The following is a 26,267-nucleotide window of genomic DNA, read 5'->3' as shown; positions in this document are numbered from 1 at the left end:
GATAGATAATAGATAGATAGATAATAGATAGATAGATAGATAGCTAATAGATAGATAGATAGATAGATGATAGATAGATAGATAGATAGATAGATGATAGATAGATAATAGATATATAATAGATAGATAAATAGATAGATAGATAGATAGATAGATAGATAGATAGATAGATATGGGATAGATAGATAGATAGATGGATAGATAGATAGATAGATAGATATGGGATAGATAGATAGATAGATATGGGATAGATAGATTGATAGATAATAGATAGATGATAGATAGATAGATAGATAGATAGATAGATAATAGATAGATTGCTGCTATATTTGCATGTATGTAGAATACATCATTTACTTTCTTAGGTTAATGAGAACATGGTCCAGTGCTAGCAATGTTATGCACAATATTCCCCTTGATGACCCCTCCCTGGATAACAGTCGGATGGAGCATTACATTGTGGACCTGGACTCATGGAACATGAGCAGTTTTTTCCATCCTATAACACAGGGAATTACGTATTATTTAACCAACCTACGGCGCATCATATATTTCGTATCAATGTTTATTCTCATCCTTTTAACTTCTTATAATATATGTTTGTTAAATACTCATTTAGAATTGGGCGCCTGTCAGTATTCAACAAGAAACATTTGACTCTTTATTTTACATTTTAATTTTTTGTGTATTTTCATTGAAAATTAAAACAGCGAAATTTAGAAACAAAACATTCTTTTGTTTAAAAAAAACCTTTATCTCAAAAGACTGAAAATGTAAAAATTAAACAAATATACATATAGAACATTTAAAGACGCAGGTTTGTTTGTTTGTTTGCTTATTTCTTTTTCTTCATTTATATTTTTCTGTCATTTTCTTTCTTCTTATAAACACAATATATTATGCCCGTTTGCAGGTGAAAACAAAAATATTCAGCCCTATAACGAGCTTTTGTCTTTCATCGTTACTCACGAGTTCGACGAATACCAAAACTGTTTATTGAGATGTGTTGGATTATAAATTATCCATTTGGGAAATTTAAAAATTCTAAAAAATAAAAACATAATCTGGAATTTAATGAATAATTCTTATGTAATATATCTGTGAATATTATGGGGTAACGAAGTGCTGGTTTGATGTGTGAACGTGCACGGATGGAGGTACCAGTCACAGAGGTAGTGAAAGGCTCCGAGAAGGGTAATAATCGGCAGTGGATTTGTACCGGGGGCGTCATTATTCTCTGCAGCGTGTTCTCAGGTTTCTGTGCCGCCTTTAATTGCAGGACTTAATTAAGGAATCCATGTACCGTAGGCTTTCTGCGCATGTGTCCAGGAGAGCTACAAATAATGTAATCCCAGCAGAGAAAGTGAAATGTATGCACGACACAGAAAAGTAACTACTGTAAAGGGAACACAAAGAGAACATTGTGCAGAGAAAGAAACTAATGGGATGGATGGATAAATAGATAGATAGATATATAGGGGATAGATAGACAGATAGATAGATAGATAGATAGATAGATAGATAGATAGATAGATAGATAAAAGATAGATAGATAGATAGATAGATAAATAGATAGATAGATAGATAGATATGGGATAGATAGACAGACAGATAGATAGATAGATAGATAGATAGATAGATGATAGATAGATAGATAGATAGATAATAGATAGATGGATAGATATTAGATAGATAGACAGGTAGATAGATAGATAGATAGATAGATAGATAGATAGATAGATAGATAGATAGATATTAGATAGATAGACAGATAGATGATAGATAGATATTAGATAGATAATAGATAGATGGATAGATAGATATAGAGATAGATAGATAGATAGATAGATAGATAGATATATAGATAGATAGATAGATATTAGATAGATAGATAGATAGATAGACTCTGCTAATTTGTATTTATGTAAAATAAATCATTAACCTAATGGGAACATATTACAATGTCATAGAATGATTACACCTCATTGGATATTAATAGGATGGAGCATTACATTGTGGACCTGGACTCATGGAACATTAGCAGTTTTATTTCAGCCTATAACACAGGGAATTATATATTTTTTAAATCAATCCATATAATATATTTTGTAGAGATGTTAATTCTCATCTTTGTATTGCCTTATGCCATATTTTTGTTAAGTTATCGTTTGTGACAATCCGGCACCAGTCAATATTTAGCAAGAATCAATTCACTATTTGCTTCAATTTTTTATTTTGGGTTTTGTTCAAAATTGTAGGGGAGAAATTTGGGAGCAAAATGTTTAGTTTAATTAACATTTCTTTACCTTAAAATATTTGACGAGGATTAAATAAATGAGTAGAACAGTAAAAGACGCAGGCTTGTTTGTTATTTTTATTTATTTAGTTCTTAAATTATCTAGATTTTGCCACCATTTTTTTTCTCCACTTAAACAATATATATTCTAACTGTTTGCAAACGTGTAATAGGTCAAATAGAAAAAAAAAAACGATCGAAACCTATAACGAGCCTTCGTATTAAATCGTGATTCACTAGTCCACCCGAGAACAAACTGTTTATAAGTGTTTGTTGCTCGATCATAAATTATCCGCTAAAAGATGTAGAAAATGAAAACAAAAATAAAATTAAAAAAATCGATGAATGATTCTTATGCGACATGTTGTATAGACGTAGTGGGGTAACTAGGTAGCGGTTTGATGTGTGAGCACTCGTAGACGGCAGGTAGAAGTCCCCGGAGCGGAAGAAAGACTCCGAGAAGGGTAATAATCGGCAGTGGATTTGTACCGGGGGCGTCATTATTCTCTGCAGCGTGTTCTCAGGTTTCTGTGCTGCCTTTAATTGCAGGACTTAATTAAGGAATCCATGTACCGTAGGCTTTCTGCGCATGTGTCCAGGAGAGCTACAAACAATGTAATCCCAGCAGAGAAAGTGAAATGTATGCACGACACAGAAAAGTAACTACTGTAAAGGGAACACAAAGAGAACATTGTGCAGAGAAAGAAACTAATGGGATGGATAGATCGATAGATAATAGATAGATAGATAGATAGATAGATAGATAGATAGATAGATAGATAGATAGATACAAAAATGAGGGCTGCATTCCCAAAATAGAAAATTAGAAAAATGTTATAGCCCATAATGACGGCAACGTTTTGAATAGATGGATGGATAGATGATAGATAGATATATAATAGATAGATACTGTAGACAGATAGATAGATATATAATAGATAGATGATAGATAGATAGATAGATAGATAGATAGATAGACAGACAGACAAATGCATGGAAACATTGGGAATTTGATTATTTAGATACGTAATCAATAGATTTGAAATAGACCGAAAGATTGAAAGAGGATAGATAGATGATAGATAGATGATAGATTGATAAATAGATAGATAGATGAATGGATGGATAAATAGATAGACATATCTTTGTTACATCTATATTTAAGTAAAATAACCAATTAACGTGATTAATAGTGAGAAATTGGCCCTGTGCTAACAACATCATATAAACTAATCCTCTTGATTCCACCTCCCTGGATAACAGTAGGATGGAGCATTACATTGCAGACGTGGACACATCAAAGATGAACAATTTTATTCCAGCCTATATCACAGGTAATTATACGTTTTGTAACCAATCTATGTTATCTATTTCATATAGATCTTAATTCTCAGAATTTTATTGCCCCATACTATATTTTTGCTAAATAATCATTTGTGAGATTTGGGAACAAGAAACATCTGACTGTTTTTTTTTTATTTTTATTTTGCACCTATTTTTTTTTTTCCAAATTGAAAAAGGGAATTTTAGGAACAAAATGTTGAGTTTGATTAAAGTCTTTAAAGATTTGACAAAATGTAATACATATCTAGAAAAATAAAAATGCAGGTTCACTTGTGTTTTATTTTATTTTTGTTCTCAATCTATATTTTACTTTTTGGTTTTCTTTCTCCTTTTAAAAAACATACCGGTATATGCCGTCTGTTTGCAAAATATGTAGTAGGTCCATGCGGCAAAAAAAGTATTCTAATCAATAACGTGTATTTATTTTTCACTTCCATTCCAGAGTCCAACGATGAGAAAACTTTTGATAAATTCATTTATTAAATTGTTCTGGATCATAAATTACCTATTTATTGTTTTGAACATTCAAAAAAAGTGAAAATTTCAAGTAATAATTTTTTCGCAACAAATTTTATAGATGTAGTTGGGTAACCAGGTACCGGTTTAAAATGTGCGCACTCACTAGAATGTAATAATTGGCACTGCATTTATACGGGGGCCGGGGGGGCTAGTCATTATTCTCTGCAGCGTGTTCTGTGCCGCCTTTAATTGCAGGACTTAATTAAGGAATCCATTGACTATAGGCTTTATGCGCATGTGTCCAGGAGAGCTACAAACAATGTAATCCCAGCAGAGAAAGTGAAATGTATGCACGACACAGAAAAGTAACTACTGAAAAACAAACACAAAACAGATAGATAATAGATAGATAGATAGATAGATAGATAGATATATAGATAGATAGATAGATAGACAGATACTGTAGACAGATTGATAGATAGATAGATAGATAGATAGATAGATAGATAGATAGATAGATAGATAGATAGATAGATAGATATGGGATAGATAGATAGATAGATGATTGATATGTTAGTAGATAGATGATTGATAGATATAGATAGATAGATAGATAGATAGATAGATAGATAGATAGATACTGTAGACAGATAGATAGATAGATAGATAGATAGATAGATGATTGATATGTTAGTAGATAGATGATTGATAGATATAGATAGATATAGATAGATAGATAGATAGATATAGAGATAGATAGATGATAAATTAGACAACAAATTATAATTGTTCCTTGCATTGTAAAGATTTCTGTTTGAAGTTATGTTTTTTTATTGTTGCTTGGGTTTCCCGCTACCTATAGGTTCTAGCGCCTTTAGGGAAAGAGGTTAGGTAAGAGTGGGAGTGACGAGTTGTGAGTGGGAGGCGCCTCCAGAAGCCGCGCATGTTCCTCTCCTCTGCGCTCTTCATCCAATGAACATAAAAAGTTACGCATTCTAATATTTGGTTCAGAGAGAGGAGCAGAAGACATGAATGTTTAATAAAATCAGTAACAGTGTATTGTCAGGTGTCTTATATGATGGGGTGTAATAGAGCTGTGTGATAGTAACACCGGAGATTGCTTGTTGAAGGCACCAGTACAGGTAGTGAAGTAACAACCATTGAACAGAGGACTGAAGTGTTGTGTGCTGTGGGAGGTGGAACTGCAGCACCTTAGTCATTAAACGCAAACTGAGGACCTGAAATTATATTGTAGCCAAGGCAAACCAAGGCAGGGAGCTGCTCGTTGTCACCATGTAAAACTTGGCATATGGAATGAGTCTCAGCTTTGTTGTCTGGGGTCTATAGGATGCGGGTCTGGAAAGGCTGCTAGCCTTCATTAAACACACAATACTAAGAAGATGATTTTGGTGGGGAGAATCTGGGAAGAACCCATCAGCTGGCCTCCTCCTCCACCTCTCCTGGCATTAAATACCAGCCTACGGGCCTCATTGTTGGTGAGTACAGTGTTCTTATTGTCTGTAATCTAATGCACCAAAATGGCAGACCCCTGTACAACCTGTGGCTTTCCGTTCACGAGATTCGGTGCTGCAAACCTCAGCAGGCTCTTCTCCAACTGTGTATTCTGGCTCTTGTAGTACACAGACTATTAACCACATCGAATAACTATATTATTTATTAAACACGTTCATGTATATACACGTAGATCTGAAAGACAGTGACACATTTTTATTAATATTCCATAAGACGACTTTTGTATGAGTGTTGTTTTAGGATGAATATTCTATCAGCCAGAAACGAGAAACACAGAATGTTGTCTTGTCTAGTTACTATATGCTTACTTCTAGAATTTTCACTCTCACAAACAGTGAAAGTGAGTAAAAGAATGATAGATAGATAGGTAGATAGATAGATAGATGGATAGATAGATGATAGATAGATAGATAGATAGGTAGATAGGTAGATAGATAGATAGATAGATAGGTGATAGATAGGTAGATAGGTAGATAGATAGGTAGACAGATTGAATGGTAAAAGCCTAGATGGAAGTGAAGTTATGAGTATGACTCTCCAATATAGATTTCACCCTACTGACATGACAGCAAAGAGGAGGAGACTGAGCGGGTACCTGGCGCATGAACGGTTAATATTTTAACATATCCAATAACGTTTATGGGACTAATGAGAACAAATGACAAAAATAAGCCAATTTCTTTTCTGGAGCCCAGCAAGCTTTGTTCTGAGACGAGCTCCTTCTGCACAGGACACACAGGATACATACCAATTATGGCGCTCCGCGTCAGTCTGCAGGCGCTCAGCCTGTAATGATGCATTACTGTACGTGCGCGAGCTGTATGCTTTTACTCTGCTGAAATAAACGGAAATAAAGAAAAGAGTTGCGATCAATTTGACTAAACACTTGTCACGTGTGTTATTGCAGACATGAGAATCGCCCGATGCAGCAAGTGCAAACGATTTCTACCCTCCAGGTATAAAACAATCTATGTACCACCCTAAATGTCTGGTTCCATTTTACCGCAGGTAAACAAATAATGTATGAGTGGACGGCATCTTGGGTGTAGTCACAGATCTGCTCGAAGTCCAGTATGGGGCATTTAGCATCTATGAGATCAATTCAATCCAATGTTCTGATGTATTTATCTTCCTCACTTTTACAAAGATCCGTGAAATTGTGTCTAGAGAATCTTCCCACTGAGCAGCACTCATCAATCTAACTCTCGTGCCCTGTGCCGCAGCACCGAGGCCGGACGCCCCTATTCTCTTCATGGCGACTAATCATCTACTTATCTCTCTGTTAATGGCCGGTGATTAGTGTAAACAGTCCTAGTTAGTGCAGACTGATGAAATACTCATCTCTCTGATAGAAACCAGGAATTGGAATCTACCTGCAGCCATTGACTTCATGTAGACCTTATGAAATGTGGACAGCAGATGTCGCTGTTCTACCACAACCGGAGAGACCCAAGGCGCAGCACTCCCCAATAGTAACCCCCCCACCCCCATCTATACCCCATGCACCGGCGCCAGGAGCTTCAAAATTCTAACCATTCGCCCGCCACCCGCTGAGCCCACATTCAGGCAATTATTTGCTTCAAGTCTATAAACGCTACAAGCTAAAGAATCAGTATTATGCAGAGAGCAATTGTACATTTTTTTATTTTGAATATATATATGTATATCTATATATATATATATATTCGAAAGCTTTATTCTGTGGAAGAGTGATGATAATGACTCATTCTAACCAATAAAAATCATAGGAGGAAATAAAAGCTGCAATCAAACATTTGCTATAAAAGATATGGCTAACAACGATTATTTTTTTACATCTCTTTGTTCCAATGCAAATATGTGTATAGATAGATATGTAGAGAGATCTATTTACTGTATATACATTCTCTGTACATATGTCTAAATCTGAATATATCTATTTATATATCTCTTTAGCTATATATATATACAATTCTTAATATATATATTTGCAAGTAAATAGTTCAAAAGATCTTGATAAATTCATTTTCAATTATCACTATAAATATTAAAGATATTTCAGTCTTTGTGAATATACTGTGGCATGTTGCATCCTCCGCAATAAATGGCGCAGGTTCCTCATTCTAAAATTCCCTGAGACCGAGCACCGTCATATCCGTACACTCGATTAAGCGATCCATTCCCATAGAAGCATTCAAGCGCCAATTTAGCAATACTCCTATTAATCCCAGCGAGCAGAACACACCGAACCCGAATATCCCTGAATTATGATGTATATACATAGACAAATACGTACGGAATTGTTAATTTTTTTATTTATTTATTATTTTCAGGCCAAGGCAAGTGGAAGAGTTTTGGTGACGATTCTATGATAGAATCCATGCTTAGACATGAGAGTTTACAACGCAGTAGGAAATGAAATAATGGGTCATAGCTTTAAGTCTTTAAATTGCATTTCTTTTTTAATTTTTAAAGATATTTACTAGATATTTATATTATGTTATATTTATATATTTATTTATAGAGAAGATATTTAGATTAAATAATAGATATGTAAAGTTGTACTTATACACAAAGATAGATTATGAAAAGAAATGCACATAAAACATGGCAAAATGTAACATACGTATTGGTAAGAAATGGTATCTACATAAATAAATGGATATGGAAATAAATAAATGGAGAGATGATAGATAGCTAGACATAGACATATATGGGGTATATAATAATAGATAATAGAGAGATAACTAGATAGATAGATAGGTAGATAGATAGATAGATAGATAGATAGATGGATGTTAATGATAGATAGACAATAGATAGATAGATAGATAGATAGATAGATAGATAGATAGACAGACGGACGTTGAGATTAGCAATCAGTGTATTGTGTAAATAGCCTCATTACACATACAGTGCCCACACAGGCGATACTAAGTAATGGATTTTGATGGGACGCCAGCCACTTGGCACTAGACATTGTGAGTATATGGTCGCCGACTAGAAGTTTCAGGCTTGGGCGATTGGGATGATGAGTAGAAGAGCCATGTCTGCCAGTTTTCGGGTGTTTAGAAGTCAGGTGTTTAGAGGGATGAAACTCATATTCAAATGCCAGTCACCAGAGCTGTGATTCGCAGGCACTGTGCAGTTGCCTGACTGTCTGGCAATGGATAGGAGGAGTGGAAGGGAGGGAGGGAGGGCAGGGGGGAGACAGGAGAGAGGGGGAGCGGGTTCAGGCACCGCTAGCACTACATGCAGAATGGGACATAGCTGTGGCCCAGGCAAATAGGGCACAGGCCCAAAGAGACATGCCCAGGATACCCTGCAGTGAGTGCCAGCTTCGTCAGGCCAGCCTCGATCGACCCCCGCGGTAAGCAGTGCCATCTGTGTGTGTGTCTTATGTGGGGTTCAGGTTACTTGGGGCGCACAAGAGCAATACACCTGACTTACACAAAATTCATACTTCTGCATATATATCCTGTGCTGCTGCCGGGCAGTAGTGTTATAAAGAGCAAGGTTTACACTAATAGTCTGCCATATGCTACACCAGTGGTCCGTCTGTCTGTCTATCTATCTATCTATCTATCTATCTATCTATCCCATATCTATCTATCTATCTATCTATCTATCTATCTATCCCATATCTATCTATCTATTACCTATCTATCTTGTCACCTTTCTATCTGTCTATGTGTCTATTCATTTATCCATCCACGTCAAATATACATATGTATTTCTTTGTGTTAGTAAATGTGTATATGGAGTAGAATACACTTCCTCGCCTCCATAACACATTACACCATATTAGATTGTATAGCTGGGTTTTTCCTGCTAATCTCCCCATGCGTCCTTGCAGCAATATTGGTGAGTCGCACTCCTTCCCTCACTTCTGTAGACTATACGAGCTCCGGCTGTGTATCTACATATGGATATACATTTGCATAAGGGTGCTTGGGGAGGGACGTCGTACCCAGAGTACGTGTACAGGTACGACACTCTCAGCAATGACAATGCGCAACGTATTTATTCTACAGCCTTTCCACACCGCATCTGCTGTCCAAGAGCTTAGTCAAAACTACACAATCAAATACCCAACGCTCATTACATACATGTAGCCGAGCTAACTTTCCTGTATACCTCAATTCATTTCAACACCATGCTGTTTTATCATGGATTTCCATAGAGAAAATTTATAGGTGGAGAAAATATAAAATTGTTACAGATTCAGGTATGAATATCCCAAGATAGATATATATACTGAATATATATATATATATATATACACACACTCAGGCCTGCTCTCCGGTATGCTGTGCACTGGTGATTTTGCTGTACGCATGATAAAATAATTTCAGCTTACAAACACAAGGGTAACATATTGCATTTAATTCTTTCACTGAAATAATGCATTATTTCATTGAGAATGTGTACACCATGTACTGTATACAGATAGATAAACAGTTGTGTAGCTCATATAAAAAAAATCAAAAGTGTGACATCTCAATATTATATGCATATATAATGATATTATTCTCCCAATATCTATGCCTTGCCGTCCATCAGGACAGCCATACAGTCTCCCATGCTTATAGCTTCTACCATAGTTTAGATTAAAGTGATGCTGCATTAATAATGAAAAATTCTATTACAAAGCCACGGACACCGAAAGATGCAGATTAGTTCATGTCGCAGACTGAGGAGCTCAGATTGCGTCTTTTAATATATAAAAATAAGAAATGAATAAAATGCAAATCTACCTTTACATATGCATCAGTATTTATACATAATAGAGCCTGGCAGCAGGAGGAGGAGGAGGATGGCGGAGTTATTATTCAGCACCATGGACAGCCACACACACAGGCACTGGGCTTCATCTTGGGCTTTTCTTGCCTCTTGCTTTGTTTCTTGTATATAGATAGATAAATAAATGCTGTACATTGTCGTAATGAGCAGGTTGGCAGCCGGCTCCAGAGCTCAGCACCATTAGCATATATTGTTTTTAATGCCCTGATTTCCTTGATGTATGTAAATGTAGCCTGGGCGGTGACGTCAGTGGATGTGACCTCCTGGAGGAGCAGAGAGTGGAGGCTGGAGGAGAGGAGGCTGAGCCTCGATACTCACAGGGAGGGAGGGTGGGAGGGAGACAGCCACCGGAGCACCGTGCATTATGGAGCAACCACTACCTAGCCCGGGATGCACGCTCTGATACACACATGGGTCATGTATGTGCAGCGCATGCTACCGTCATATGATCCCGCGTAGCCCATAGTCACAATCGAGGGGATTTACTACTGAGCAAAATAAAGATTGTACCTGGTCTTAGTAATAGATGGCATTCATTGCCCTGCCTGATGGACTAAATCTATGGCAAATCTCAAATAGAAAAATAGTTTTCCAAGAAGGACTCCTAGATATGACGTGCGCCCATCTTGGGGGTAATATTAACCCTATATTTTCATAAAGTGCTGTGTACCATTATTGAATTGAAATAAATCTATGGCAAGTCTTATCTTCATTTCTGTGCACCTTAATACAGTCTATTGTTCTCTGTAAGCAGCCATTTTAGGCAAGGGAGAGGCCACCTGTAATGTTCTGCAATGAGGATACCGGCAGAAGCTTCACAAAAATCTCTTCCCCATTATATATAAATATATATATATATATATATATATATTCTTTTTCCAAAACTACCAGATATATTTAGATACATACATGATTGTCTATGCAACTATCTACTTTATCTATCTATCTATCTATCTATCTATCTATCTATCTATCTATCTATCTATCTATCGATTGATCCATCCATCCATCCATCCATCTCTATCTGTCACCTATCTATCTATCTGTTACGTATGCACCTATCTCTCTATCTTCTTGCATAGATCAGGCTTTTTTGGCTGTCCCTCTTTGTAGACAATGTCAGCCTTGACTCCCTCTATATTAAAGGATTAATGTTGCTTTAATTTTTGGCAATAATCAAAGTTGTTCCGTAGAAACTCTGAGTGCTAATTGCAGGGTCTGGCAGTAAGGTTACGGTGATCTGTGTGGTACACACTGAGGGATATTTCAGTAATAGAATATCTATGAATAGGCGCCTACTAATGAAATCAGCACAATGAAAGTTGCCCGGTGTGTGCCCGTCCCGTGTGCGTGCTTTCAGGTGTGAGCTGCTAAAAAAATCTAGAAATGATGATAGCAGTAAATTAGTTCTGGCCGCAAATTTTGCTAATTATCTATATTATTTTAAGTAGAGAGAGATCCTAATGCACCAAGGACAAATCCAGCTAAATTCTACACTATTTATGTGTTGTACAGAGTATATGTTTCATACTTATGATAACTTATCAGTTATATAGCATTTTATATATTTTATTTTAAATACGAAGAGCAGACTTTTTTATGGAAGTAGCAACAGACGTATGGGTGGATGATCTGGGGGGGCAATGATCGATGCATATTAATGTAATCACAAGTGTACAAAGTGTGAAGCACACTGGCTGCACGATGATTGCCTTTCGATGCTGTGTGCACACACTTAGTGCCGCCGTGGTGCAAGGACTGAGCTCTCACATCCCTCTGCATTGTGTTATACAGAGAGGCAGTGTGGAAATATGCAGAAGTTGATGGCGTAGCACCTATGAGTGTGAACGCACGCTTAGAGGTAAATCACTGGCGCTGGTGTGAGGCTTGTTTGTTTTTTTTTCATACGAACATATGAATATTCCATGTTTCCTGTGTTTATGAAGCCACATACCCCCCTCCTGAGCCCACTCCTCACAATCATAAGACCCCCCTCTCACGCTCAGTCTTCTCCCCTTGTATCCCCTTCCTTTTCCTCTTCTCGCCCTGTCTCTCTCATTATCGCCTCCCTTCACTTCTCATTAACAGTCACAATCTTGAAGCCAATTTAAATTTGCTCCAGTCATACTCCCCCCACGCTCGCCCCCCTCCCTTCCCCTTGTCATTTTCTCCCACGGACAGGTCTAAACTCGCCTAACTCATCTCATCACAACCTCACATTCATCTCAGGAACTTGGCCATACTTTATAACGTCAATGGCACCGGGAGGAAGGGGGGTGGGTTGGTGAAGGTTAACCCCTTCAGGGCCACTTCTGGTGCCATCATATGCTTACGGTAATAAATTACGCACAGTTACATTCTGCAACATATATATATATATATATATATATATATATAACATATAACATATAAATGGGGACTGCAGCAGCCATAATAACAATGTCGTCTGTATGAGTGTGCATCACCGGTGCCCTAACAAAGGAGGCGATAAATCAGTCCCTATGCCATGTAAATATATGCGCTGCCCCTCTATGCTGGAGTCTGGCAGGGGTGATCTTCTAGTGACCAGACATTTCAAATTTGTTCCGTCTGCCACATGAGGACTATGAGAGGGGCTGGAGCAAATTCATTATCTGTGACAATGCTCGAACTGCAAAAGACCGTGCCAATAGCTGGACAATGGGGCTTCAGTTCACCACTAACAAAAGAATTAGGGGGGAACTGGTTGGGTTTCAGAGCACGTCCTCCTCAGCAGAGAGGGCTGGACTAGACCTTGTCCAACCCCCCCAAAAAAACTTGCAGACCCCTTCTCTAGAACACTTCACTCTCCAGCCAGTGTTTATTAAGCATATATCTCAGGGGGGTACCCCCTCCCCCACTTTTTTTTTTTATTTGTGTTGGGGGGGGCGAAATGACCTTCAAGAACTAAACAACAACTATACAATAGGATTAAGCTGCATCTCTCACGGCATTTGTGGAGCAGGAGGATCATTTACTGTGTGCATGGGATATTTTATTCTTGCTGCTTGGTGAATGTGTCTTTACACTGTAAGTACATTTTATTATTCATCAAGGGAGTGGGACAAGTTCATTCTCGGTTTACAGATTATTTAATGGGAACTTTCACAGGATATCAACTTGCAGTCGAGTTCTTCCTGCTTGTTCAATACCCAAAGCAAAGTGGTGCTGATGTGTCCCGGCTCCTTGTAACCAGATATCTGGGGATGTTCCAGTGTGGATTATTCTCTGTACTCCGGTCTATGGTTTGCTAATTGATTGCGTCTTCATCAAGCAGACCTGTTGCCGCGATCTGGCATCCAGTTGGTTTTAGGAAGTACAGTAATTACTATGGTAACCACGTGTTAATGAGGAAAAAAAAATTCTCAGGCATTTATGATTCCTGTTCTGTGGCAATCAGGAGGCCTGTACTGAGCGGAACACAGTGCAGCAATTCCTAGATTATTGCTCTGGAGATCATCTGACCTGATAGGACTTATTAAACCCACCAATCATTGTTCTGGAGCCAAACTTAAAAATTGCAGCAGAACAATTAAAATGGAACTATCGCCCTCATCATCTCTGGAGCAATTCCCTCATCTGCAAAGCATTTTTTTTTTTTAGAACAAAATATTGAAATAAAAAAAGGTTTAGTATTATTTACAACATTTGAAAATGTGACACATTGCAAAAAAAAAATGCAAAGAAAAATGCACGTTATTCCTAGAGGATGTGTGTAGGTGATGAAGCAAATGAGCAACTCTATACCATTTTAATGACATGTTCTTGACTTTCTCTGCTCTGTCCTGCTCAATGCCAAGTTCAATGCTTGCTGTAAACAGGATACAGCTGGAGCTCAGCACAACAAGGCAGATCGTATGGTAGGCCCAGACTCTATCCTCCAGCCCTGCCTGATGTGTGTGCGCATATATATGTATATATACATGTAAAATATAAATACACACACATATATATACACATAATATATTTATATATATACATATACATGAAAAATATAAATATAAAGACACACACATACACATATATACAGTGCATATATATATATATATACAGTATATATATATATATATATATATATATATATATATACACACACACACACACATCAGACAGGTCTATATCCCGTAGAATATGTGCTTCAATTCTAAGCACATAGATCCAAAACAATTTAGATTTTTGAGCTTAAACATTAATGATACTAATATTACTGACATTTCTGATAACAATATACAACATATAGTTATCTCTGAGGCAAATTACAGTCATGTTAATTTAATTAACCTGTGTGTGTTTGTATGTATATACATTTATATATACACACAGAATATCAATTACAGTGCATTAGTGTATATACGCAGAATATTAATTACATTGCGCACACACACACATATACCTATATACACATGCAGAATATTAATTACATTGTATTTACTTGTGTAAATACATTAAATAAGTATATATATATATATATATATATATATACACACACACACACGTTATTCATTTTATTAGTATGACAGTAATACTACCCTAATATGATAGCCATATATTGTACATATATCAAATAATATTATGATTATTTCATAAACTTGAATATCTAAACAATTTCTGATGTACGTGTCTAGAATTGAATTAAATGCTCTTCGGGAATAATAAGAAATGACTTGACCTTATTTAGGTATTGTCAGAAACTGTCATACATCATGTATTAAGATTTCTTTTCAATATACGTCAAACATATATAGATTATATAAATAGAAGTTGGATGGTAGATAGAAACATAGATCTATATATATGCGATATATATATATAAAGATTAGATAGATAGATAGATAGATAGATAGATAGACAGATAGATGATAGGTAGATAGACAGACAGACATTAATTTGAACTATATTGTTACCTAACCAGCTTGTCAGTTTTTCAGCAGGAGGAAGTTAAGATGTAAATATTAAATGCATTTTTTTTCTTCCAGTAATGACTGTGGACGCGGCCCTATGAGCTGAGGTAAATATGAAGGTGTCTATGGAGCTATTCTACTTGGTGTGAGTCCGTGCAGCCAGCATGCAGCAGTGCAGGCCAGCATTTCCTTCCTAGCCATACTGTGTGCTCTGAATCTATTTATCCTCAGAAACATTTTTGAATTATTAGAAGTAGAAATAAATGCAGATGTTTCTGAATGATGTTTCTCGTGGTACTAGACCAACCATGTGCCTGTGCCCGAGACGATCCATATGACGTCACGTACGGCAATAAGGCTCATACGAACACGAAAACTTGCAATGCACCCAGTAATGGGTTAACTCATGATGTTCAGTATTGTTGCAGCGATCACTTGACTTCAACTATGATAAGTGAGCCCTATAAGGGTAAAATACATGTATATATTTTAAAAGAAGCTAAGAAGAAATGCTTCTGATGGCACCGAGTACAGCTGGTTGGTGGCTCTGTGTAATATCACACCAGTATGGCATCCCTGGAATAGAAGGGCAGCACCACAGCTTAAGGCTTAGAGCATTAGATGTCATAGACTGTTTTTAGTTGCAATTTTAATCATTACTGTGGAAAGGTTTTTGCAATTGAGAAAAATATAAGTTGTAATGGATATAATGTTTCAGGCCCAAATTAAAAACCATCTCAAGTATATGAAACCTTAGAGTGTGTTTAATTATACTTTGCATTGGACACATTAATTAGCATCAGTATTAGGTTTTGGACAGGTATATAAAGAATGCTACACCATGAGAAAAGTCCAAGGCAATATATAATAAGGGAAGGCCACAAGGGGATTAGCTGCCATTGTATATAGCAGCAGCATTGACAATCCTGGGCTAGAAATATTTCCAAGGTAGTAAACAATATTATTACTGTAGCACTCATACACTAACTGGGATAGATAGATAGATAGATAGATAGATAGATAGATAGATAGATAGATAGATAGATAGATAGATAGATATTTGTTCTACATAGCTGCTGTGAGACCGTGTACCAACGAATTGACTGTACTAATACAGTGGATTTGTGACTTATTATATTATAGGAGCTGAAATAATGGAAAATACATATTTACTGCCATAGCACAGAAAGCAAAAAAGAATGTCCTTTTATTTGTTGACACCCATCTTTGTTTTCTAATTCTGGATCTCTCTTACAATTTGGTATTGGTACAGAAATTAGACTTTGCCCACCTGGTCAATCATGGTAGGGCATAGTACTATGTGTAAACCCATAGGAAAGTGGCGGTGTAATTCCCCACTGACTACGGCCATGATTCCCAGCTTGATGCAAACAAGGCCCTGCTTTAAGCAGAAACAACAAGCCTCCCATCCTCGCTGCACAGGAGGAGAGATGCTGGAGATGGGGTCCCCAGCCCCCTGCCTTATATATCAATAGATTTTGGCCAAGAGTTTTGAGATTGACATAAATATTAGTTTTTTCGCAAAATTTGCTACTTCAGTATTTTTAGGTCTTTTAGTTGGATGTTTCTTTGGTTCCTGAAGTATAATTATCATCATTTCATAAGTTTTAGACTTTATTAACAAATACGTCAAGTTTTACACAGAAATTGTGATAAACGCCAAGCCCTGATTAGACAAGATTGTGCGGTCATCAGTCAGGATTTGGCCCAGGATTTGATATCCAACTGTAATGGCCAATGGCAAAAGTCTTGAAAAATAAGGGGCAACACTGTAAATACTGAGTCCTTGCATTAACTTGATGTATTTGTCAATAAAAATGTAAGAACGTAGGAAATGCTGATAGTTGTACTAACCAGAGAAACGTCTGACTAAAAGATCTAAAAACATTGAAGAGGCAAACTTTGCAAAATCCAAAATTTGTGTCAGTCTCAAAACTTTTGGCCACGACAGTAACTAGGGGCCGTGGGCAGCTGTGCCAGGCTTCCCGGCGTAGAGGGCCCTGCACTGGTGGCAGGTTTAGGAATGTAATACATAGCTGTGTAGGAAAGATCTGGGAGCTGTCCATGTGCTGGTGGTGCTGAAGGCGAGTGCTGATCACTCGTGCATATCAATAGCCGTGTACTTGAGCTCTCCCTTCTTCTCTCCGCTTCATGACATCATCATTACCTTGGTCTCCTGCTGTCCGGGACCTTTAACCTTGCCGGGCTGGTCCACATTTTTTTTGGCAAATGAAAAGCCCCCTCCACCCCCTCCCTCCAATGATGGCCCTTTTCTCCTTTTTCAGACCGGTGGCAGCAGCAGCAGCAAGGCAGCAACACTGCATCTCGTTCTTCTTCATGTGAATCCTGCAAGGAGCTGCCCCCCTAAACGCACACCATATATGAGATGTTTGCCATCCAGCTGCCACCATTTGGGGAAGAGGAAAAGCCCTGGCATGCATAAGACGGGAGGATCAGGATCAGACCACTGAATCATCTTGTCACTTTGGACTGGATTGACATTTTGTTGCTGTGGAGGTCTGAGCCGCGCAGAGCACAAGCCTTTACATCTTCATAGGGCTTTTATGGGAGTATGAAGCAATTTACAATGCAAATAGAGGCCTGGAAAGGGATGGAGGCTGCTCCTTGCACCTTGGGAGCTGCTGCTGGAGGTTTCTCATCTCTACTGCATATATTTGGTGATTATCATAAAAGGAATAACTCACCAGGAGGAAAGTTGGGTGTAAACTTTGATGGCAACAGATCCCTATGGTTGGTTATGGAGCTAATTCCAGGCAATGAGCGATGTGATTGTCCAGAGGATCATTGCTACCAGGTGTTGAGCCCAGGGAATGTGGCTTTCCAGACTGGACCTGTAAACGAGAAGTGGTTGTTATCTTTGGTTATCTAGCTGTATGAGTTTATCGGTTTTCATAAAGCTAGATAACCGAAAGTAAAAACTCCTTCCAAAACATCGATTCACATAGGATCCTACAATCCCCAAAAGGACTGACGGGAAAGGAGTGATCCAGGTACATATATAAAAAGGACCTATAAGTGTGTAGATTTTAAATAGACCTCATGATTGGAGTATTGTGTGTCGTTATTATTAACACCGAGGACCTGGTTTTATTAGCAAAGACTTCATGAAAGTGGATGGTAATGTATATGCAACTTTTGATGCACTGTTTTTTGATCTGCGACCCTTTTATTGGCAGACAATATGGAGAGGTTGTATGGAAAACTGCAATGTATTCGATATAGAGTAGACTGAAGGTAGATATGTGATTAAATGAATTCTGTGCCACCTAATATCATGGGGTAATACACAAGTATTTTATTTAGTGCTATACTGCATGGTCCTTTAACACCCCTATATATTAAATATGTAGGCAGCACAAGTTGTGGCTTTTTATCTGAAACCATATAATTCTAAGAGATATTACATATAAAAACTCCAAAGATGTGTTCTTTGTTACATGCAGCCAGCTTGTCCTTTGACTTTCTGTATATTCATTTTGCACCAGACGTTTCTTAGGTTTCTTTCTATAATTCCATGTTTGGTTCTAATCTATTCCTAATAAATAAACTAGTTAAAGAGTATGAAAATATATTTGCTGGCTGAAGATGTCCTTATTCTATAGAAGATAAAAGGACACATGCCTGTGTCTTGTGAGGGGGATCTCTTTGAGGAACTCACTGGAGCATAAAGATTGTGAAAAGAAGGGTTCTTTTTTTCCCCCTTGTCACAGCGTTAAAAAAAATTGTCCTGTCTTACTTTACTTCCATGTCCTGTCTTACTTTGCTTCCAGCATTGGAAATGAAAGTGACGTTGAAGCCAAAAAAGAAGCCACGTGTGCTCCTTGGCTGCTCTTCTTCGCCCCTTGTTGTTGTGTAAGCCTGGACAGATCTATCCAGGAAACAGCTCTGGCATCCCAAACTAAAATAATTAGGACATAGACACAAATGACAAAAATGGAAAGGGGGAGGAGATAGAAAAAAAAAGTGGGGGAGAGGTCTGTCCTGCCTAATTGATTCGGTTAAACGGAATGCTGGAGAGATGTGAACGGCTGGACGCTCCTATTCCCACGCTCGGGGGCAAGTGGCAATGCCATGCCCCGGCAGCCTGTGACAGACAGCCTTGCAGAAGGGGGGTGGGGAGGTGACACACAGCAAGTGCTCCAACACCACACTCATCTTAAAGCTTAAGAAAGTGCAGGCATTTCCCACCCACAGCCATCTGCAGGCTCCCCAATGAGAGCACCAACTGTTTAGCAGCAGCACACTGTCTGCTTTTTGTTTGCCTAATAACCAGCAAGATGCTTAGATTATGCATCTATAATGGCAAAAAACAAGCCCAGGAAAATATAAGTAATCGTAAATGTCCATGCAAAATAGATGTGAACTTGGTGGTCCTAAGCCAAGGAAAGTACACAAAGAATCCTAAATCTGCTATGTGACACAAGGCATTGTTAACGTGGAAAATATCAGTATCTACAACTACAGCTAATTATCAAATAGATAACTCACATATCATATACTACTACCATAAAGTCACAAGAAAATGAAGATGTAAGACTTATTTTATCCAGAGTACTCAAATGACACCAATATAGGAATAATAATAATAATAATAATAATAAATATCTTAGCCCTGACTTATTTCCCGGTGTAGATTTATGATGTAATGGCCTATTGTGGTAGGCTGGAAACTTTTACATTTCACCAGGATAGTAGAAACTTGTACACAATAAATTATGAGTCTGCCCCACTTACAATTCTGCTAAACAAATAATGAAATGATGCATTTCAGTGATTTAATAGCAGAATTTTTAGGTCACAGATTTTTTTTTTATATGTGTGAAATGTACATATACAATTTACAAAGTATAGGCCTCAAAGCCTACATCCAAGTATCAAATATATATATATAAATATATATTACACAGATAATTTATTTATATATATAGATAGAAATATTCACTGACATATCGGTGTAATAACATGTATAGACCTATAGACTCACACATGCAATGCATATTATAGCATGTTGTCACAATAAATTATCCTGCATGTAGCCCGTATATTCAAGTGCTGGGAAACGAAACTAGAAGGCACACAATTATGACAACATGGGGTCTATTTATTAAAGCCTTTGGGTTGCAAAATGAGGCCAAAAGGGGAACAAATGCTGCCTTTGGATTGATCAAAGACCCAAAATCCCATTATCATTTGAAGCAAAAGAGTTCATTAGGTAATGTCTCTTTATGTTATTCAAAAATGAAAAAAAGAAGAAGAAAAAAATCCAATAATGTGCACTGCACCCTAAAGAATAATGAGGGCTCAGCTCTAAGAGCTCAGGGGAGCCACGCAGCATATTGTGATGTGGTCAGATTCAGGATGGATGCAAACATCTCACCCCAGCTCCCATCATTGGTATCTTACCTCAGATTTCTAGTTTCATTCCATTGTCTTTGAGAAAAGTTTAAAAGCATTCCATGAATAGGAACAATAATGTGGACATCATGCGGTGCCATAAAACAGATGCTTACTTGATTTCTTCTTATTACATGCTCTCTGGCCTTCTAGAATTCTGATATTAATCGGTTTGTCAGTTTTAAAGCGACCATTGTTACCATCGTGTCATTTTTTTTTTAAGGTAGTGTGCAAAAGTTCTAATAGTAATTTCCTCATTTTCGCCATCCTTAATTATCTTTACAGAGAATGTGCATGTGTGATGAGCTCGAGTGATTTAAAAACGGACAGAGATAAAAAAATATATATATATAAATGTCAAAATTACCCAGCATCCTATAAACAAAATAGTAGGTTGTTCTGATTAATATGTATAACTTTGTAAAGTCTTGATCCAGGATTTGTGCAAGGCAGTAAATTACCCTTGATAATCTTATAAAGAAAATATAATAATAAAAATACTACTGATAATAGTCATATATATACGTAATGAACACAAACAATCTAAGACAATCTGAGACGTGATCGGTATATTTTTAGTGGATTCTGATTACTCTGCCATAGGCTTGGTAGCGGCTGCTTAGTCATTATGGGCCTTGGCATTATGGGCATTGTTAGAGCGCCATCATGCAGATATTGTGAGCCTAAGCTATGAATGAGTCTGTGCCTGGTGTGTAGGGTACAGAACACCTGATCAAGGTATTCCGGGGATAGGTGGACGTTCCATCATTGACTAGGCAAGTTATAGATACCACAGTTGTGACTGATGTAGATATACAGTCCAATGTGACTCATCTAACAATACATTATATAAGAAACAGTTATTGGTAACAACATATAAAAAAGTCTGAGCATATCTGATCTATCGATGATATATTGTGAGTGCCTCGCAATGAAATATTGTGAACCCCAATAAATTCACATTACAATAGATATTAATAGTCAACTATCAAATCAGGTAAAAAATGTAAAGGGTTTGGACTTTGGGTATCACAGGTGTTTTGATTATGACTGATATTTATGTCAGATGATTAAGCAGATTGTTTGTGGTTGCCTTATGTGTAAGCGCTCATGCTCGGTAATGTTCTGCCATTCCTATACATATTATCTGATACCCAGGCTGGTCTATGTGGTTGTTGCATTTAGCATCTCGCTCTTTTCTGCACCTAATTCATTTCGTGGTTAAAGAGAAAAAAAGACCTGAAATACTTTTTCTACAATGGTTCTTGCGGTTGCTGGCGCTGGTATTTTTCTCAGGATATATGAAGATATAATCTCTCCCTATGCTTTGATTCATGTGCACACTCCAGGCTTTGGGCCTACTCAGAATCAAACAAAAGCTCCGTACAATGGGACATTTCCTGCAGCCTCTTTTGTGTGTAACATTGCAACTGGTCAATGTGGATGCTCATAGAGGACCTACAATATTTATTTGCCAAAATATATATATATCTTTATTTGGCTGTATCCAGACTGCAGTAATTGTGATACATTTGTGATTTGTGCACGTGATGCCGGTGACTGTGTGGTGGGAATTGTAATGTGGACTCGACTCTCTGATGTGAAATAGGAGACATACTTTTCTTATGTGAGTGATCAGGATAAGTCTTTGATTAAATGATTCATTGTTTCTATCTTGATAAAGCAATTATCATTTTATCTCATTCATATTAACCAACCTATTGATAAGTTTATTAATGTGTGTGTGATCGTTTGTATGTGTATATGTCTGTATGTGTGTCTGTATGCATGCACATGTGTATGGGGTTTGTGTTTGTAGGCTTGTGTGTGAGTGCATGTATATACGTGTGTCTTTGTATGAGTGTGTGCGCATGCATATGTAAGTTTGTATGGGAGTTTGTGTTTGCGTACATGTGTATGTGAGTGTATGAGCATGTATGCGCCTTTTTGGTGTGTGTGTATGCCTTTCTATATATGTGATTTTGTGTGTATGTGTGTGCGCCAGATTGAGTGTGTGTAACTGTGTATGTGTGTGAGAATGAGCGTGTATGTGCACTTGTGTATGTGTATTTGAGTGTGAATGTGTGTATTTGTGTGTGCGTGTGAATGTATGTGTCTATGAATGTGTATTTGTGTGTGTGAATGTGTGTGTTAGTGTTCTTGTCTGTGCACTTGTGTATGTGTCAATATGTGTATTTGTGTGTGTGAATGTATGAGTGTGTATATGAATGTGTGTACGTGTGTGAGAATGTGTGTGTACTGTACATGTGTCAATATGATTGTCTTTTATCTGTTTCTTAAGTCTTTGATGGGCTATGCCATGTGACAAACTGCTTTATCACACTAAGGGTATATGCATACGTTGCGGATTGGCCTGCGGAATTTTCCGCACAGAATCTGCATCTCTTGGCGGAAAAAGCAGGTCAAAATGCTTGCAGATTTCATGCAGAATTGATGTGGATTACTTGCGGATTTATTGCCGATTGTCATGCATTTTTTTGTTGTGCAGATTTGCCTTACTCAATGTATAGTCAATGGGTGCAGAAACGCTGCGTTTCCGCACAAACAATTGACATGCTGCGGAAAAAAAAACGTAGCGAATCCGCACTGGTTTTTCCGCAGCGTGTGCACGCCAATTCTACACTGCGGATTTGATGCAATTCCGCATTTCCAAAATCGCTGCAGAAACGCATCAAAATCCGCAGCGTGTGCACACAGCCTTACACTCTCAGCACTGCTACATTGGAATTGCACCAAGCATAGCTATGCAGATTGAGAGTGGCAAGTTCTGTAATGGTCATTTTTCTTCTTTAGCCTCCCTAAATAGGTAAAATGAATTGTATGGAAGCGTTACGCAGTGAAGCTGGCCCTGAGCACTAATACAGCCATGATACCAGTGCATTGTGTTTCATTACACACACGCTCACATTTCTCGACATTTCATACGTAGTCCCTGCACAGAACAGTCAGGGGCTCTTTTATACTATTCAGCCTTACTGTAATCCTAAACCTGCCCTCTTCACCCGTGTCCAAACCCACCCATTGTTTAAACTGGGATTGAAACAAGAGGTGGATTTAGCAGAATATATTCACATTTCATTTTAACACATATCCCCAAAGACGAGGGAACAGACCTGAAGATGTAACACTTGGGCCTTTGTACTAAGTGAAGCCTGGTAAGCACATATGCTATGGCACAATGAAGCATATGGACATTTAATAATAAGGCATTAACACTGTACAGGGTTAAACGGGGTAACGGGTGATTTCCTGCGAGGACAGGAGCAGCCGTGCATACTGTATGTCTGGAGACCATTCCCTCTATTCTGTGCTGCATTACACATATATGCACCATAGTACTGGGGCACAAATAAGAACCGGCCATTTTCTAGTCCTATTTTTTATGAAGCTGAATATCAGACTGAAAGGCCTATTATTAATGAATGTGTGCACCGATATGCCAGTCTTATATTATGATTATGTGTATGTCACAGCGGTCTCACATATCCTATAGGGTCTATTATGACACATAAAAGTGTTGTTAGCTTCCTTTGCATTGTCACCAACAATGGCCACATCTGCTGCATAAAATGTCACATGAAATTGCAATTTCAGCTGGCCTGTTTTACATGTACTCGATGTTTCTGAAGGACATAGCTGGTGTAATAGGATTACAGATATAGGGCGCTGAAATATTGAAATGGCCTGCTCCCTTCTCTTAGTCATAATTATTAAAAAGAAGAGCATTTGTGTCAATAGATGTGTGACGTTTCATTGGCCAGATTTTGTGATGGGATCATTTTCCTTGTATACATGATACATTGGCCCACCTGGATTTTATATGTTGGTTTAGTGCCATGATGGAAAATAGATAGTTTGTGTATATTTCTTTATAGGCCTACAGGTTGTGTAGCATTTTCCAGCCAGACTAAGGTTTCAGTATTGCATGGATATTCTCATTTATCTTGTGTTTGTGTGAGTTTGTATCACATGATCTTGTGAGAAATGAGTTGTGAAATCCAGTTGTAAGTAGGTCATGGTGAGTGTTCGGTGCCTTATATGTGTGCATGCCATTCGTCTCTCCACACCATATAACTCATTTGATAGGGTTGCCAAGTTTCAGAATAGATGGTCTTGTTGAAGGCCCTCTTGCATTTTACACCCAAGGCTCATTCCTTACCAGTCTCCGTCCAGTTATATCTTGGTGCCAAAAAGGAATATACAAATGGGAAGCCATTGATGCACTTGCTCCTTGTCCCTATATAATAAAGGCAGAAATGATTATGTTCAACCATGGTGGTGTTAATCTAAGCACAACTCTATAGTACGGTATGTAGGATAAACCTGACTGTTGCTCAAAATCGCAAGCCCTTTCCAGACATAAATAGTTTTTGTATAAGTCGCCAATCTACCAACATAGAGTAAGGGTTATCAATGGGTGCCATCACTCCACATCAAACCAAACCCAGGTTCTTTCTACAGCAATGCTAAAATATTTATTCCAATAAAAATTTGCCATGCGTTTCAAGGTCGAGATGACCTCTTCTTCAGGTATCTGACAGCGCCTGTTCATATCCCTACTTTTTTCTTTTTCAGTGGAGACCTCTACAGAATCTGTTCGCCTAGGCCTCCTAGCCTTCTTCTTCTTCAGTAGACATACTAATATCAAGCCAAGAGCTTTGTGTGTGGTTGTGAATATCTTTTTCCTTTTAATCTCTTTAATTGATGGGATTTCTGCTAACAGGATATGGCTAATTGTGATATGTAATAGTAATGTGCTGATTATTCTAGAAAATAGTATTATTTTGTAGCCAAGTAAAAAACAGTAAGGTTGCACCATAGAGTACCAAGAATGAGAACATTGAAACTGCATTTCTGCCATAGAAAATGGGAAAAATTGCTATGAAAAAAATGAAGGTACTTAGCGCATAGATTGGCCAATACATGTGAGCCCAATTGTCACATCAAGGCGTCCTTCAGAATTTAGGTCCCTGTCCTGATATGTACCCTCTTATGGTGCAACCCTACTGTTTTTTACTTATATGCTTTATTTGGTTGGCACCTATTCACACTAGCATAGACGTGCTGATCCTTTTTCTTTATTTGTATTATTTTATAACTAGCACAAAACATTTTTGCCAGCCATATTGGGTATGCTTGCTACGTATCATTGGCTGATTATAAATGATGAGCAAAATGCTTGACTTTGCCTATATTCTAAAAGATGGCGATCTGGGTTGCCAACCATACAGAAATTGTAGGACCGTCTGTAAAAATAAGACACTTTTTTTTGCCCTGTCCATTTAAAAAAAAAACTGAAGGAATCCTTGATTTTTTTGATGCTGAAGAAAGTTATACAGGGTATTTTGATTGTAATTATTATCATATTACAGTTGACAGTGAATGCAGCTGATACCAGAATTATGGCCTGTAGGCATGTATCAATTATAATTACAATGATCTATTATTGTTTTCCAAAGTGTCCATAAAAAAATATT

General features: G+C 37.6%; 2 long non-coding RNA genes across 4 annotated transcripts in view; one reads left to right on the top strand and one right to left on the bottom strand.

Moving 5' to 3' along the window:
• Positions 1-3,589: 3,589 nt before the first annotated feature.
• LOC141097894 (uncharacterized) lies at positions 3,590-11,271 on the bottom strand. 2 transcript variants are annotated; one of them, XR_012234098.1, is made up of 3 exons: positions 10,369-10,686; positions 6,381-6,467; positions 3,590-5,806 (listed from the first exon to the last, which is right to left on the bottom strand). It is a non-coding gene; the product is annotated as an uncharacterized lncRNA (long non-coding RNA). The 2 variants fall into 2 exon arrangements; XR_012234091.1 differs by having other exon boundaries at positions 3,590-6,467; positions 10,369-11,271.
• LOC141098007 (uncharacterized) overlaps positions 8,853-26,267 on the top strand; it is a 345,239-nt gene continuing 327,824 nt past the window's right edge. The window contains exons 1-3 of one of the 2 annotated variants that reach the window (XR_012234119.1): positions 8,853-8,981; positions 15,409-15,440; positions 17,640-18,946. This is a non-coding gene — a long non-coding RNA (uncharacterized lncRNA). Of the gene's footprint in view, positions 8,982-15,408; positions 15,441-17,639; positions 18,947-26,267 lie in introns of those variants that run through there. The other variant, XR_012234136.1, reaches the window with a different exon arrangement.

The sequence above is a fragment of the Dendrobates tinctorius genome, unplaced genomic scaffold, assembly GCF_039654945.1.
Source record: "Dendrobates tinctorius isolate UK_male_01 unplaced genomic scaffold, ASM3965494v1 ptg000003l, whole genome shotgun sequence".
Taxonomy (NCBI): domain Eukaryota; kingdom Metazoa; phylum Chordata; class Amphibia; order Anura; family Dendrobatidae; genus Dendrobates; species Dendrobates tinctorius.
This window is presented reverse-complemented; position numbering and strand designations above follow the sequence as displayed.